Raw genomic sequence first — 13,456 nt, forward strand, 5'->3', positions numbered from 1 at the left:
CGCCGCTGCGTGACATCTTATTTTGCACACCAAAGAGGCACTAAAATAGTTCCAAGTGTAACTGGAGCGGTCGCTTCGGGGAAGGACATTATAGGAATTTACAATGTGCCAAATGTTTCCTTTTGTTCTTCCTCACTCTGACAATTAGGGGCATCATTAGCTCTTTTTACATTGTCGTCATTTGTTACAAATGGCAACTCATTGACAGCGGTAGACGTTTAAACTAGGGGTGTGACAAAATATCAAAATGGGGATATATCGTGATACTTCATACGCAGCGCAATGTCTACACAATGCTCAGCGCGCTTGCACAAGCATCTGCACGCATGCGCACATCGGTTAAAAGCGGCGGGGACTCACTATTTTTGTTTTAATTTAACGCTCAACACAATGAATATTTCCACTCAAATGCTATTTGTATGCTGCGAAAAATAAGATGCCATTGACAAGCTAATGAAAATTAGCATCGAGCTAGGGCTGCACCCATCGATTATTTCAGTAGTCGATAAATCTATCAACTAGTTAGTTCGAATAATCGAGTAATCGGACTTGGAACCATTAGTAGGTTGCAAAATAGATTCTAGAATATGTAAAACAAAGGTTTGCTGGGCCTGCACTTCCAAAAGAGCATAAAATGCAAATACAAAATTAAAGTTTCACAAGTGTTTCTTAAAATTTGCAAAATTGAACTTTCATTTAAAAATAAAATACCTGAGCTTATCCTCAAACGGCATTAAAAAATAAATAAATTAGGATCTAAGGACTACAAAAGAATAATTGGCTAACTTACAGAGCAAAAGTCCGCAAGCTTAAATGCTATTAGATGCTAACATGTTTTTACAATACTCCTAATAAATGGTTCAAACACATTTTCCCACAAAAAAAAGCCTATAATACCTATAAACTACATTGAAAATGCATTAAAAAACATCTTAGCTCAAACAAAAACTTACCTTATGTTGGTCTTAACAGGGAGCAATTGGATTCAGCCATGTTAAATGAGTTATATCATATTCACTGTTGCCACTAGAGGGCAGAGTATCCACCCAAATCAATAAAACTAAATGCAAACACTTTCAAAACAAACCATTACAACGCCACTCTAATTAAACGAATAGTCGAAGCAGCAAAATTTGGATTGAAAGCTTTTTTTCTAATCGAATTACTCGAGATAATCGATTAATCGTTGTGGCACTACATCGGGCTGTGGTATTTAACTCCCAAAACAATGACTATTCAAACACGAAAGCACTTTGTAAGACGCCAAAAACAAGTTACATAAACAGTTTTATTGAAATTTCTTCTACACACTTCTACTATTCTACGTTACTGTCAGTGCTTCTCTGAACCTGTACTTAATTTTGCAAAAGTTGGGGGGTGGGGGAGGGGACCATCCAGGTATTTCATCCATGCGCGGGTGCCTGAAATAACCCTCATTTGGCAATCCAATTTGGAGGTAGTAATAATCATAAATCACGTCTGAAACGTTGCCATGTGACATGCCGGCCCGCGCGACTAATGGCCGGGCCCATCGTTCAGCGGGTATTTTTATCTTTGCACCCTGACACTCCGGACTTTCTGGAAGCGTCCACTCGTTTTACGTCGTCAGCACCTCGGGCCAGAGCGAGCGACAGTTCCGTGCAAAGCTATAAATACCGGCCGGCCGGCGGCCATTTTCTTTTGGGCCCGGCGAGAACAGGGAGTGCCGTGAGCGGGCTCGCAAATTGAGGGGTGCATCTGCCGCCGCCTTGAAATTCCTCGGGCCAGACACCTCTAAAAACACCTGGACACGCTTCCTACGTGAGGGGTGTTGTGCGAAGTGTTCTAAGCTCGCCTGACACGCGGCACCGCAGGCCGCTTGCTGCTTCCTGCTATTTCGGGCTTCGTCAAAGCTTGAGCTATTCATTTATTTGGGCACTGCCTGTCAATCATGACAGGCCTCGATTTATGGATGCATAGAAGTCTTTTTTTCTTTAAATCGCAATTGACCCTTTAAGGGTCACACGGGTAGAAATACTATAGAAAAACAGTCCACACTAACATATATATATAGGGCTGCAGCTATCGAGTAATCGGATAAAACATTTTTTTTTTAGGTAAAGAACAATTATACATACAGATGCGAAAACAAGACATTTCATGTAATATTGAACCATTTTCAGTCAATGTCTTTTCGATGTACATTGTTGAAAACAGCCAACGATTTCATCTCAAATGTGACTAAAAAAAAAAAGACTAATTCACTGCTTTCACTCCAAAAACTTTGAGATCTTATAAATGTGTGTATATATATATATATATATATATTTATACATTTCTTACCTAAAAATGTAATTACGCTTGATAACACACGACTTAAAAGTTAGGTGTTTTTCCTACGTGTTTCAACTGAATTTTCACTTGTGTCAAGCTTTAAGTTCTAGTTAAGTTTTAAGTCTAAACTGTAAGTCCTGATAGGATTTTGAGTTTTTGCAGTGTTCAAAATAAATGCCGTGCTGTATTGGAGCACATTAGGCAGCAGTGCTACTTGGTGCTTTATCCAGCAATGACTACTGAGCTAAAATTGACAGTTAGCATTATTATGTTTTTATTTTACACCCTAAATCACTCTACAGCGCTGTTTTCACAGATTAAATAAAGCCTGTATGTAAGAGTTAGCCACGCATCGACAGTGGTCATAATGAATAGAAACCTAGCCTCACGCAGGGATAACGTTACGTGAGTGAGTGAAAGTAACGTTAATCTTATTTATGAGCGCCGAGAAGTGTACTCCTTTAAGATGGCGGCTGTTTTATTAACGCCGCCGAGTCGGTCATTTCGCATCTAGGTCTATGTACATGTGATATCTATGAGACGCATCAGACGCTACCTGCTAGGCTGCTACCACCGTAGCAACATGCAGTTTGTAATGGCTGTCGGCTGCAGTAAGGTATTTTTTTTATTGCTTCTTCCTTTACGCACATGACGTCAGCACGTTGTCCCGCATTAAAAGTAGTCCGGGCACAACGTGATGCTTAGAGCTGGCAAAATTAAACGATTCCTCGAGGTGAATAAAATTACTCGGATCAGTTTTCAAACTCGAGTTACTCGAGTCGCTCGAGTATTCGTTTCAGCTCTAATGTATATATATACTAGGGCTGTCAAAATGATCGCGTTAACGGGCGGTAATTCATTTTTTAAATTAATCACGTTAAAATATTTGACGCAATTAAAGCACAAATGCCCCTCTCAAACATTAAAATGACAGCACAGTGAAATCTGTACTTGTGTTTTTCGGAGTTTTGGCTCCCTCTGCTGGCGCCCATGAGCATTGTGTAAGTAATTATTGACATCAACCATGGCGGGCTACTAGTTTATTTTTGGATTGAAAATTTTACAAATTTTATTAAAACGAAAACATGAAGAGGGGTTTTGATATAAAATTTCTATAAGTTGTACTAACATTTATCTTTTAAGAACTACAAGTCTTTCTATCCATGGATCGCTTTAACAGAATGTTAATGGTAATGCCATCTTGTTGATTTATTGTAATAATAAATACAGTACTTATGTACCGTATGTTGAATGGATATATCCATCTTGTGTCTTATCTTTTCATTCCAACAATAATTTACAGAAAAATATGGCATATTTTATAGATGGTTTGAATAGCGACTAATTGCGATTAATTACGATTAATTTTTAAGCTGTAATTAACTCGATTAAAAATTTTAATCGTTTGACACCCCTAATATATATATATATAAATAATTCGCATCGTATGCAATTTTCTGTGATTCTGCCAAATGTGATGTGAACTGATCAATCGCATACTTGGGGGGGATTTTTTTTTGCTGCGGTAGCCCATAATATTTCACTTCCAGCTAATTTCATGGATTTCATCAACAACAAACAGTTTATATTTCTGCTTTTTATAGTCCTTTGCATGTATTTTAACAACAATGCATGCATTGAGTACCAAAATTTTCAAATTTGACTTTGGAATAAATGAATGCGCAGTATATAGCAAGATTTCCAATGATTCCAACCTTTGAAAAATTGTATAAATTTGAAGAAATATGCGCGAGTGTCGAGGAAACTGGGATTCAACAAAAAAAAAAATCACAACTTGAGCTCCATTATTTTAACATTTATTGGCCAGAAATTAGGACAATATCACCTGTTTTCACTTGTATCATCGAAATTAACTTTGAATAATAATTTTGATACTGTAAATTCCATTTAAATTAGCGAGAGTTATTAGCCTAATACCAAATTAGTACGTTTGAAAAATAACGCTTGCAGTTAGCAACCTAGCTTCTAAACTAGCACTGACGACTTTACGCAGAATTGGACATAAAATATAGGTCAAGTGACGTCTAAAATGATTGAATGATTGTACAGTGGCTAAAACAAAACATAAACATATTAGTGAGTCAAACATCTTTGAAAAAATAAGTAAAATCAAAGTATTTCTATCTTCCCGCCCATCACTTACTTTTTGGTCATCAGCGTCGTAATGTGGGCATCGCGCATGCGCAGTGGCGGCTCCTGCGTCCTTAATGAAGTTGGCTCTAATGGCTCGGAAGAAACCCTCTGCTCCTCCACCAACTTGGACTTGTCGGCTCCCGGCGAAGTTGTTTGGTGCTGTCGTCGCTGTCAGCTCACTTGTTTCTCACTGTTAGACTTTTGTCAGCTTGTTGTAGCAATTTTTTTTGGGAGGCTGGCTAAAGTTCCGAGCGGCGATGTTGTAAACGAGTGGCAGCTCGCGAGTGGCATGGAGAGCGCCGCACGTCATTAGGATGAGCGCCACAAGCAAGTAAACCGGACCTGGGACCAGACTATTTGCTGGCACAACGCAGGTACAGTGCAACTTTTAGATGTAGCCGTAGTTTAACCTTTCATAGTGAACTAATGGGCTGCCATTGACGGAGCTAGACGTCCATTTTGACTGGGAGGATTGCTGTCAGCTTCTCCCAGTCAAAATGGATTTGGCCGTCTAGCGCCGTCAATGGCAGGGATTGAGATAACACTATGGTTAAAAAGTAAAATTAAATTTAGAGTGTTTGGAGTGTTTTTCTTTGTATTTATTTTAACTACATTTTTATTATTTTATTTATTCATTAAAATATATACAAGAATATTTTTAAAAAATATCATATTTAAGACTTGGCGTCCACATATGGGTGTAAAAGGTGTTTTGTTTTGTTTTTTTAATGACAAAAATCGTCATTAATCATAGAGTACTGGGTATTTCAAGTAGTATATACCGTAATTTTAGGACTATAAGGCGCTACTTTTTTCCCTCATTTTGAATCTTGCGGCTTAAGGTCCAGTGCGGCTTATTTGTTAATTTATTTGGGTTAATAGGTAACACTTCTTTGGCAGCGCCGCCATAAGAACGTCATATTAATGATATGATATTATCATGGGCATTAATGAATGATTATGACATGTCATTGCTGCCCCCTCCCTTTGAAACTCCCTAAACCCATCCACACTTGTTCAGACCTTCCCACATTCAAAAAACTGTTAAAAACTCACCGTTTTAAACTAGCTTTTAACTTATAATTATTTTCTTTGTTTAGTTCTGTTCACGTTATTTGCTGTTTTTTGTTTCAACTGTAAAGCGTCTTTGAGCATTGGTAAAAGCGCTCTACAAATAAATGTATCATTAAGTTTCATCCTGCAAATTTGGCACTAACTCCATTTATGTCCAGCTCAGCTCTTTTACATCCATTCAAAAGTGAGATAATTTGCCGGATGACACAAAATGACATCTGTCATAAGCATTCATTAATGCTCATGGCAGTGTCATGTCATAATTATGATGGTCTTATTACAGTCTTAAAGCAGCACCGTCAAATAAAGTGTTACCAAATAACATAACTAGCAATGACTGAAACAACTGGAATAGTAACTGAAGAAATAATTAGCACAGAACATACATTTTGATTGTTATTTACATCTGTAGCGATGCAATGCATGCTAGGAGGCATGTTGGACAACAACAGTGTTGACTGCAGGTGGCAGCAGAGGTTGAATGTGTCACCCAAGGGAGCAGTGATGGCCAAATGAAGCGTCTTAAAGCAATGAAGCTTTGAGCTTCATTGCTTCAAGAAGCTTCATTTGGTCGGTGTTGTATTTGAGCTTATGGCAGTCTTATAATGCAGCTGTCAAATAAAGTGTTACCGGTTAATATCTTTTGGTGTAAATATCTCATAATACAATGAGGACATCTGCGGCTTATAGTCCAGTGTGGCTCATCTACGAACAAATGCCGCTTTCGTGTCAAATTTGGTGGGTGGCGGCTTATACTGAGGTGTGCGGTATATATATAGGGTTACGTTTTGAATTCACATGTCAATAAAGGCTAAAATTAATTTAACCAACAAACAAAAAACATTACTCATGGTCACTTAAGTGTTTTAAAAACTTTTGACCGTGCGTGTACTTATTCAGACATATAAAACATTTCTTAAAAGAAATGTAACACCAAAAAAAAATCTATAAAAGTGGTCACTTAAATATTTAAAATATTGTGACAAGTTTGAAGATTTTCACTAGGGCTGCAGCTATCGAATACCTTAGTAGTCGATTAATCGGTGGACTAGTTAGTTCGAATAATCGAGTAATCGGATAAGGAACATGAAAAATTCAAATACATGAGCTGAGCCTCAAACGGTAGATATATTTTCTTAAATGAGGATTTATGTACAAGAAAAAAAACAATTGGCTAACTCACATAGAAAAAGTTCGCTAGCTTAAATTCTATAAAATGCAAAAGTTTTTTTACAATGCTCTTAAATTTTTCGACACATATTCCCACAAAAAACGGTTAAATATACCTATAAACAATTATAAATGCAATAAAAAACATTGGCTCAAACAAAAACTTACCTTACTTTGGTCTTAACAGGGAGCAGTTGGCTCATTTGTTCAGCCATGTGAAAAGAGGCAGATCAGAGGGCAGTGTGTCCACCCTAACCAATAAAACTGAATGCAAACACTTTCAAAATAAACCATTACAACGCCGCTTTAATTAAACGAGTACTCGAAGCAACAAAATTTAATTCAAATATTTTTTTCTAATCGTATACTCGAGTTAAATCGATTAATCGTTGCAGCACTAATTTTCACATTCAACATATTGAATAATATTGTCGTTTATTAGCCTTTTGCTAAACAAAAAAAATCATTACCAACATTGTTAATTCAAAGAAAAATCATTAGTTAAGTCATTTTACATTTAAATCTTGGTAATTTTAACGTAACACAGCCAATAAATAATTAAAATCATATTTCAATCACACATGAAAGATTTTTATCACATGACATATTAATCGAATATACCTGATGTATTATGTCTTCCTAACCAGTGTATGCGGGTAAGTGAAATAATATCCGAGGGACAAGTAGGTCTAATCTTTCCCAGCTCATTTCTCATCCCACGTGGCGTTTGTGTTCCTACCTGATACGTCGGAAACGGGAACACCTCGGGCTCTTTGGCGTGTCTTTGGGCTTGTCCCGTCCTAATCCGCGCGCTGCCGGATTATATTTCACATACGTACAAAGTGGAGTGGACATAAATTCAAGGGCTACGGACGCATAACTGGGATGGCTTGTGCAGATGTCGTTGCAGGGCTCTGGAAATAAATGATTAAGTGGCGTACAAGTGTGATTTATACTCGCTGGACTATTTCGAATCAATGACCTTTGCGCGTGTGATATAAGGGAGAGGTTTGTTGTTGGGAGCTAGCAAAAAAAAAAAAATGGATGTAGTCATGGCTTAATAGCCAGGGTTGTCAAAAGTATCGCTGATGAAATGTTCTATCCAGATATATTGGATTGCAAATGTATGGATAGTAAGGGCGCGACAATATATCTAAAAGGTGATATATCCAGGGGTGAAAGTGGCTAGAATTTCTTGCAGGAACTCCCTGACGTGAAGGTTGCCACGGAGCCAGAAATTTTATTTAATTTTTATTTATTTATTTATTTTGGGGGGGGGGCAAACCTGCTAAAACAACTGAAATGCAAAGAAAACTGTTTTGGCACAGTTATTTCTATAAAACATACAAAAACTGATTTTCATCAATGATTTGCAAAATAAAAGTTAACAAAAACAGCAATAACCCCAACCTCCATCTCCTAATTTTTATTTTCCCTCATTTCCTCACATACTAAATACCAATTCTAAATTTTAACTACTTAAGAACACATGATGTATATTAGAATTGAAGTCAATGTCAACATTTACTTTTGCTTTCTTTATTTTTTGTTTAATAATAAAGCTGTAAGTAACATACAATCAGAAAAATCCAAATGACTTATATTATGCAGAGTGAAATGGGATATATTTTGAAGATCGTGCAAACACTGACTTTTTTAAATCATAAGGAAATGAATAAGTAGCCTAACATAAATGAACAAATATAAGTCTGAACCTCCCCATCAGAGCAAACAAAACTAAATATGATAAATAAGCCTCCTCAACTCTTTCCTTGCTCTAAAAGATTTGATCCATTTTCTGTTGCATTGCCCTTTTTTGTGCCATCAATTCAAAAAACTTTTTTGCTGTTGTTGCTTTTCCAGAAAACATGCAAGTTAAGTTTTCTTTCTTTTAGTGGCAATTATGTGTCTCTTGTTTTATTTTGGGTATGATATGTACAGATACAGTGGGGAGAACAAGTATTTGATACCCATTGGCAGTGTATCAAATACTTGTTCTCCCCACTGTATATGTTATACAGTAAAGGCGAGTGGACACATGCATTCTTTGGACCGCGCCGTTTATTGGCATAAGCTTCTCCTTCACAACAAACATAAGTATCGTTTAGTGAAAGCACAACAAAAATAATATTCCTATCTCTCTCAAAAAAAAAATAATGTTCACAAAAAGAAAAGCACTTCAGTCTATAGTAATGAGGCCCTATTCTGACACACAGTTAAACAACAATGCAAAATGAACTGGCATTCCATATCAAAATAGCTATGCAAAATACACGTAAAACTTTTCACTCTATTTTTATTATTGTTATTTTTATTCTTCTTATTATTATATTAACTCTACTTTTGATTGAAAATTTTACAAATTTTATTGAAACGAAAACATGAAGAGGGGTTTTAATATAAAATTACTATAACTTGTAACTATAACATTTATCGTTTAAGAACTACAAGTCTTTCTATCCGTGGATCACTTTAACAGAAAGAATGTTAATAATGCCATTTGTGGATTTATTGTTACAATAAACAAATACAGTACTGATGTACAGTATGTTGTATGTATATATCAGTCGTGTGTCTTATCTTCCCATTCCAAATATAATTTACATAAAAATATGGCATATTTTAGAGATGGTTTGAATTGCGATTAATTGCGATTAATTAATTTTGAAGCTGTAATTAACTCGATTAAAAATTTTAATCGTTTGACAGCCCTAAAATAAATAATAAATATCGGTGGAAACGGATTATGCTACACAAGCACTTTATTATGCCTGTTGTTAACACTTGTGTATGTAAATCTGATGCTGGTAAATTGTTTTCTTCTTGTAGATGAAATGCATGTGTGGCAGATCAGCATTTTTTTTTTTTTTTTTTTTTTAACATAACATTTTGACAGTTGCTGTCATATTTTTGGAATCAAAGCACCGTGTACCGGAACAGCATTCCGGCCCTGAATCTTATACCGGAAGTGCGTTCCTGACCGTTCTGGCCCACTTTCACCCCTGGAATATCACGATACTTTTTAGCCCAATTTATCGAAACGCTCCAACCAAGAAACCATATATCGTTTTGAAGCGGTGTCACTGTTCCAATTAAAAAAATACATAAAAAGGAACCAACAGGTTGCTGCCAAAATTTTTCATTAGTATACATTAGCTCGCTGGCTACCATTGAGGGTGCTAGACATCCAATTCATGTTGACCGGATTGATCGTCGAGCGCCGTCAATGGCACTGAAACCAATGTATTCATAGTCAGTCTTGTGGGCATACAGTGCTGGCCAAAAGTATTGGCCGCCCTGCAATACCTTCAGATAATGCTCAATTTCTACCAGAAAATTATTTCATTTACAAATGCTTTGGTAGTAATATCTTCCTTTATTTTGCTTGAAATGAAAAAAAAACAAAACAAAAGAGAATGGAAAAAAAAGAAATCATTATACACAAAAGTCCAAAAATGGGCCGGACAAAAGTATTGGCACCCTCAGCCTAATTATTGGTAGCACAACCTTTAGACAAAATAACTGCGAACAACTGCTCCAGGTCTCTGAGATTTGAAGGGTGCCATTTTCAGATCTCTCCACAGGTGTTCTATGTTATTCAGGTCTGGCCACTTCAGAATTCTCCAGCACTTTCACTCAAACCATTTTCTAATGCTTTTTGAAGTGTGTTTTGGGTCATTGTCCTGCTTGAAGACCCATGACCTCCGTGGGAGACCCAGCTTTCTCACACTGGGCCCTACATTATGTTGCAAAATTTGTTGGTAGTCTTCAGACTTCACAATGCCATGCGCACATTCAAGCAGTCCAGTGCCAGAGGCAGCAAAGCAACCCCAGAACATCAGGGAACCTCCGCTATGTTTGACTGGGGACAGTATTCTTTTTTTTTTTTGAAAGCCTCGTTTTTTTCCCCTGTAAACTCTATGTTGATGCCTTTTTACAAAAAGCTCAGTTTTGTCTCATCTGACCAGAGAATATTCTTTCAAAACGTTTTTGGCTTTCTCAGGTAGGTTTTGGCAAACTCCACCCTGGCTTTTTATGTCTCTGGGTCTGAAGTGGGGTCTTCCTGTGTATCCTACCGTAGAGTCCCTTTTCATTCAGACGCCGACGGATAATACGGGTTGACACCGTTGTACCCTCGGACCGTGGGACAGCTTGAACTTGTTTGGATGTTAGTCGAGGTTCTTTATCCACCATCCGCACAATCTTTTGTTGAAATCTCTCGTCAATTTTTCTTTTCCGTCCACATCTAGAGAGCTACAGTGCCGTGGGCTTTACACTTATTGATGACACTGCGCACGGTAGACACAGGAACATTCAGGTCTTTGGAGATGGACTTTTAGCCTTGAGATTGCCCATGCTTCCTCACAATTTTGCTTCTCAAGTCGTCAGACAGTTCTTTGGTCTTCTTTCTTTTCTCCATGCTCAGTGTGGTACACACAAGGACACAGGACAGAGGTTGAGTCATCTTTAATCCATTTTAACTGGCTGCAAGTGTGATTTAGTTATTGCCACCACCTGCTTTGTGCCACAGGTAAGTAACAGGTGTTGTTAATTACACAAATTAGAGAAGCATTACATGATTTTTCAAAGGGTGCCAATACTTTTGTCCGGACCATTTTTGGAGTTTCGTGTAAAATGATAATGATTTTTTTTTCATTCTCTTTTGTGGTTTTTTCATTGCAAGCAAAATAAATGAAGATATTACTACCAAAAGCATTTGTAATTGCAATCATTTTCTGCGAAAAATTGAGCATTATCTGACAGAATTGTAGGGATGTGCACATCAAGCTTCAGTTTGCTTTCAGAAAATCAAAATACACGTTCTGGAGTGCCTAAGTCAAAGTGCAGACTTCAGATGCTGTGGCATGACCTAAAGACAGTTATTCATGCCAGACATCCCAGGAATCTGACTGAACTACAGCAGTTTTGTAGAGAAGAATGGGCCAAGATTAGTCCTGATCGATGTGCCAGACTGATCTGCAGCTACAGGAAGCGTCCGGTTGAAGTTATTACTGCCAAAGGGGGGGGCCTCAAAATAATAAACGTGATGGTTCACTTACTTATGTTTTCCCTCTTCTGTCATTGTTTGCATACTATCCTCATTCAAATATGAAAACCTATAAATGTTTGGGTGGTTTTAGTTAAAGCAGACACTGTTTTTTCATCTGTGTGATTTTGACAAACATCAGCTAACATTTGACGGTGATTTTATGCTGAAATGTGAGAAATTCCGAAACGTTCAGATACTTCTTCATACCACTGCATAAATGTTATAATAAAACGTTTAAGTTGTTAGTTGCCGATTAATCGATTAATTGTTGCACCTCTAGATTGGACGTCAGCTACCAATAAACTCATCAAAATTAGATGAAACAATGTTTTAATTTTGGTAGGGCTGTCAAAATTATCGCGTTAACGGGCGTTAATTAATTTTTTTAATCACGTTAAAATATTTGACGCAATTAACGCAGATTACCCGCTCAGACAGATTTAAATGACGGTACAGTGAAACACCACTTGTTAATTGTGTTTTATGGAGTTTTGCCGCCCTCTGCTGGCGCTTGGGTGCGACTGATTTTACGGCTTTCAGCACCATGAGTGAGCATTGTGTAATTATTGACATCAACAATGGCGGGCTACGAGTTTATTTTTTGATTGAAAATTTTACAAATTTTATTAAAACGAAAACATTAAGAAGGGTTTTAATATATAGTTTCTCTAACTTGTACTAAAAAATTTTTTAAGAACTACAAGTCTTTCTATCCATGGATCGCTTTAACAGAATGTTAATAATGTTAATGCCATCTTGTTGATTAATTGTTATAATAAACAAATAGTCCTAATGTACCGTATGTTGAATGTATATATCCATCTTGTGTCTTATCTTTCCATTCCAACAATAATTTACAGAAAAATATGGCATATTTTATAGATGGTTTGAATTGCGATTAATTGCGATTAATTACAATTAATAAATTTTTAAGCTGTAATTAACTCGATTAAAAATTTTAATCGTTTGACAGCCCTAAATTTTGGACATGGTCACCTTTACGAACACTTTTATTTTCCGAAGCCACAGTGACATTTTCCCGCTCGATACAAGTCAAAGTCGCTAGCGTCCTTTGAATTTTTCATAGCTACTGAAACCCAAGACAATAATGCAGCTCTCGAGCCAATTGATTTGTCCTCCTTTTTTCTTTTTTCTTTTTTTTTTTTTTCCTGGGCGGAGGGCATCCAAGCTCCTCAAATAAATTCCCATTAAATTAACAATTAAAAGTCGGAATGAATCATAGTCCCGCATTAGTTTCGTTCCGCTGCCTCGACGGGAGGATTAGAGGTCACTTGACACCGGGCGGCCAATCAATGATGCCTGCCATTTCCTCTGTCGTGCCACAAGAGAGAATTCTATTTCTCACTGTAAGGTATGCTGATGGAGGGGTTGCTGAGGATTTTAAAAAAGTGGGGGCCACAATGTGCGCATATACTGTATGTTGAACAAACCGCAGGATGAGCTTGCGGTGGAAAGCACGTGGCGGGATTTAAACTTTATCATTAACTCCATTGATGCCTGAATTTACATTAAGAAACCTAAGAAAACCATTGAAGGAATACATAAGTACATAACAATAACATTAATACAAATATTCATTCATTCATTCATTTTCCATGCCGCTTTTCCTCACGAGGGTCGCGGAGGTGCTGGAGCCTATCCCAGCCAACTTCGGGCAGTAGGCAGGGGACACCC

At 37.2% G+C, this 13,456-nt stretch overlaps 1 protein-coding gene across 7 annotated transcripts in view; it reads left to right on the top strand.

Moving 5' to 3' along the window:
• The first annotated feature begins 4,549 nt into the window (after positions 1 to 4,549).
• eya4 (EYA transcriptional coactivator and phosphatase 4) overlaps positions 4,550 to 13,456 on the top strand; it is a 100,396-nt gene continuing 91,489 nt past the window's right edge. For all 7 annotated transcript variants that reach the window (XM_057822330.1, XM_057822331.1, XM_057822333.1 and 4 more), the window contains exon 1: positions 4,550 to 4,841. The gene's annotated coding sequence lies outside the window, so the exon portion shown is untranslated. The remainder of the gene's footprint in view (positions 4,842 to 13,456) is intronic.

This window comes from Corythoichthys intestinalis, chromosome 19, assembly GCF_030265065.1.
Source record: "Corythoichthys intestinalis isolate RoL2023-P3 chromosome 19, ASM3026506v1, whole genome shotgun sequence".
NCBI classification, from domain to species: domain Eukaryota; kingdom Metazoa; phylum Chordata; class Actinopteri; order Syngnathiformes; family Syngnathidae; genus Corythoichthys; species Corythoichthys intestinalis.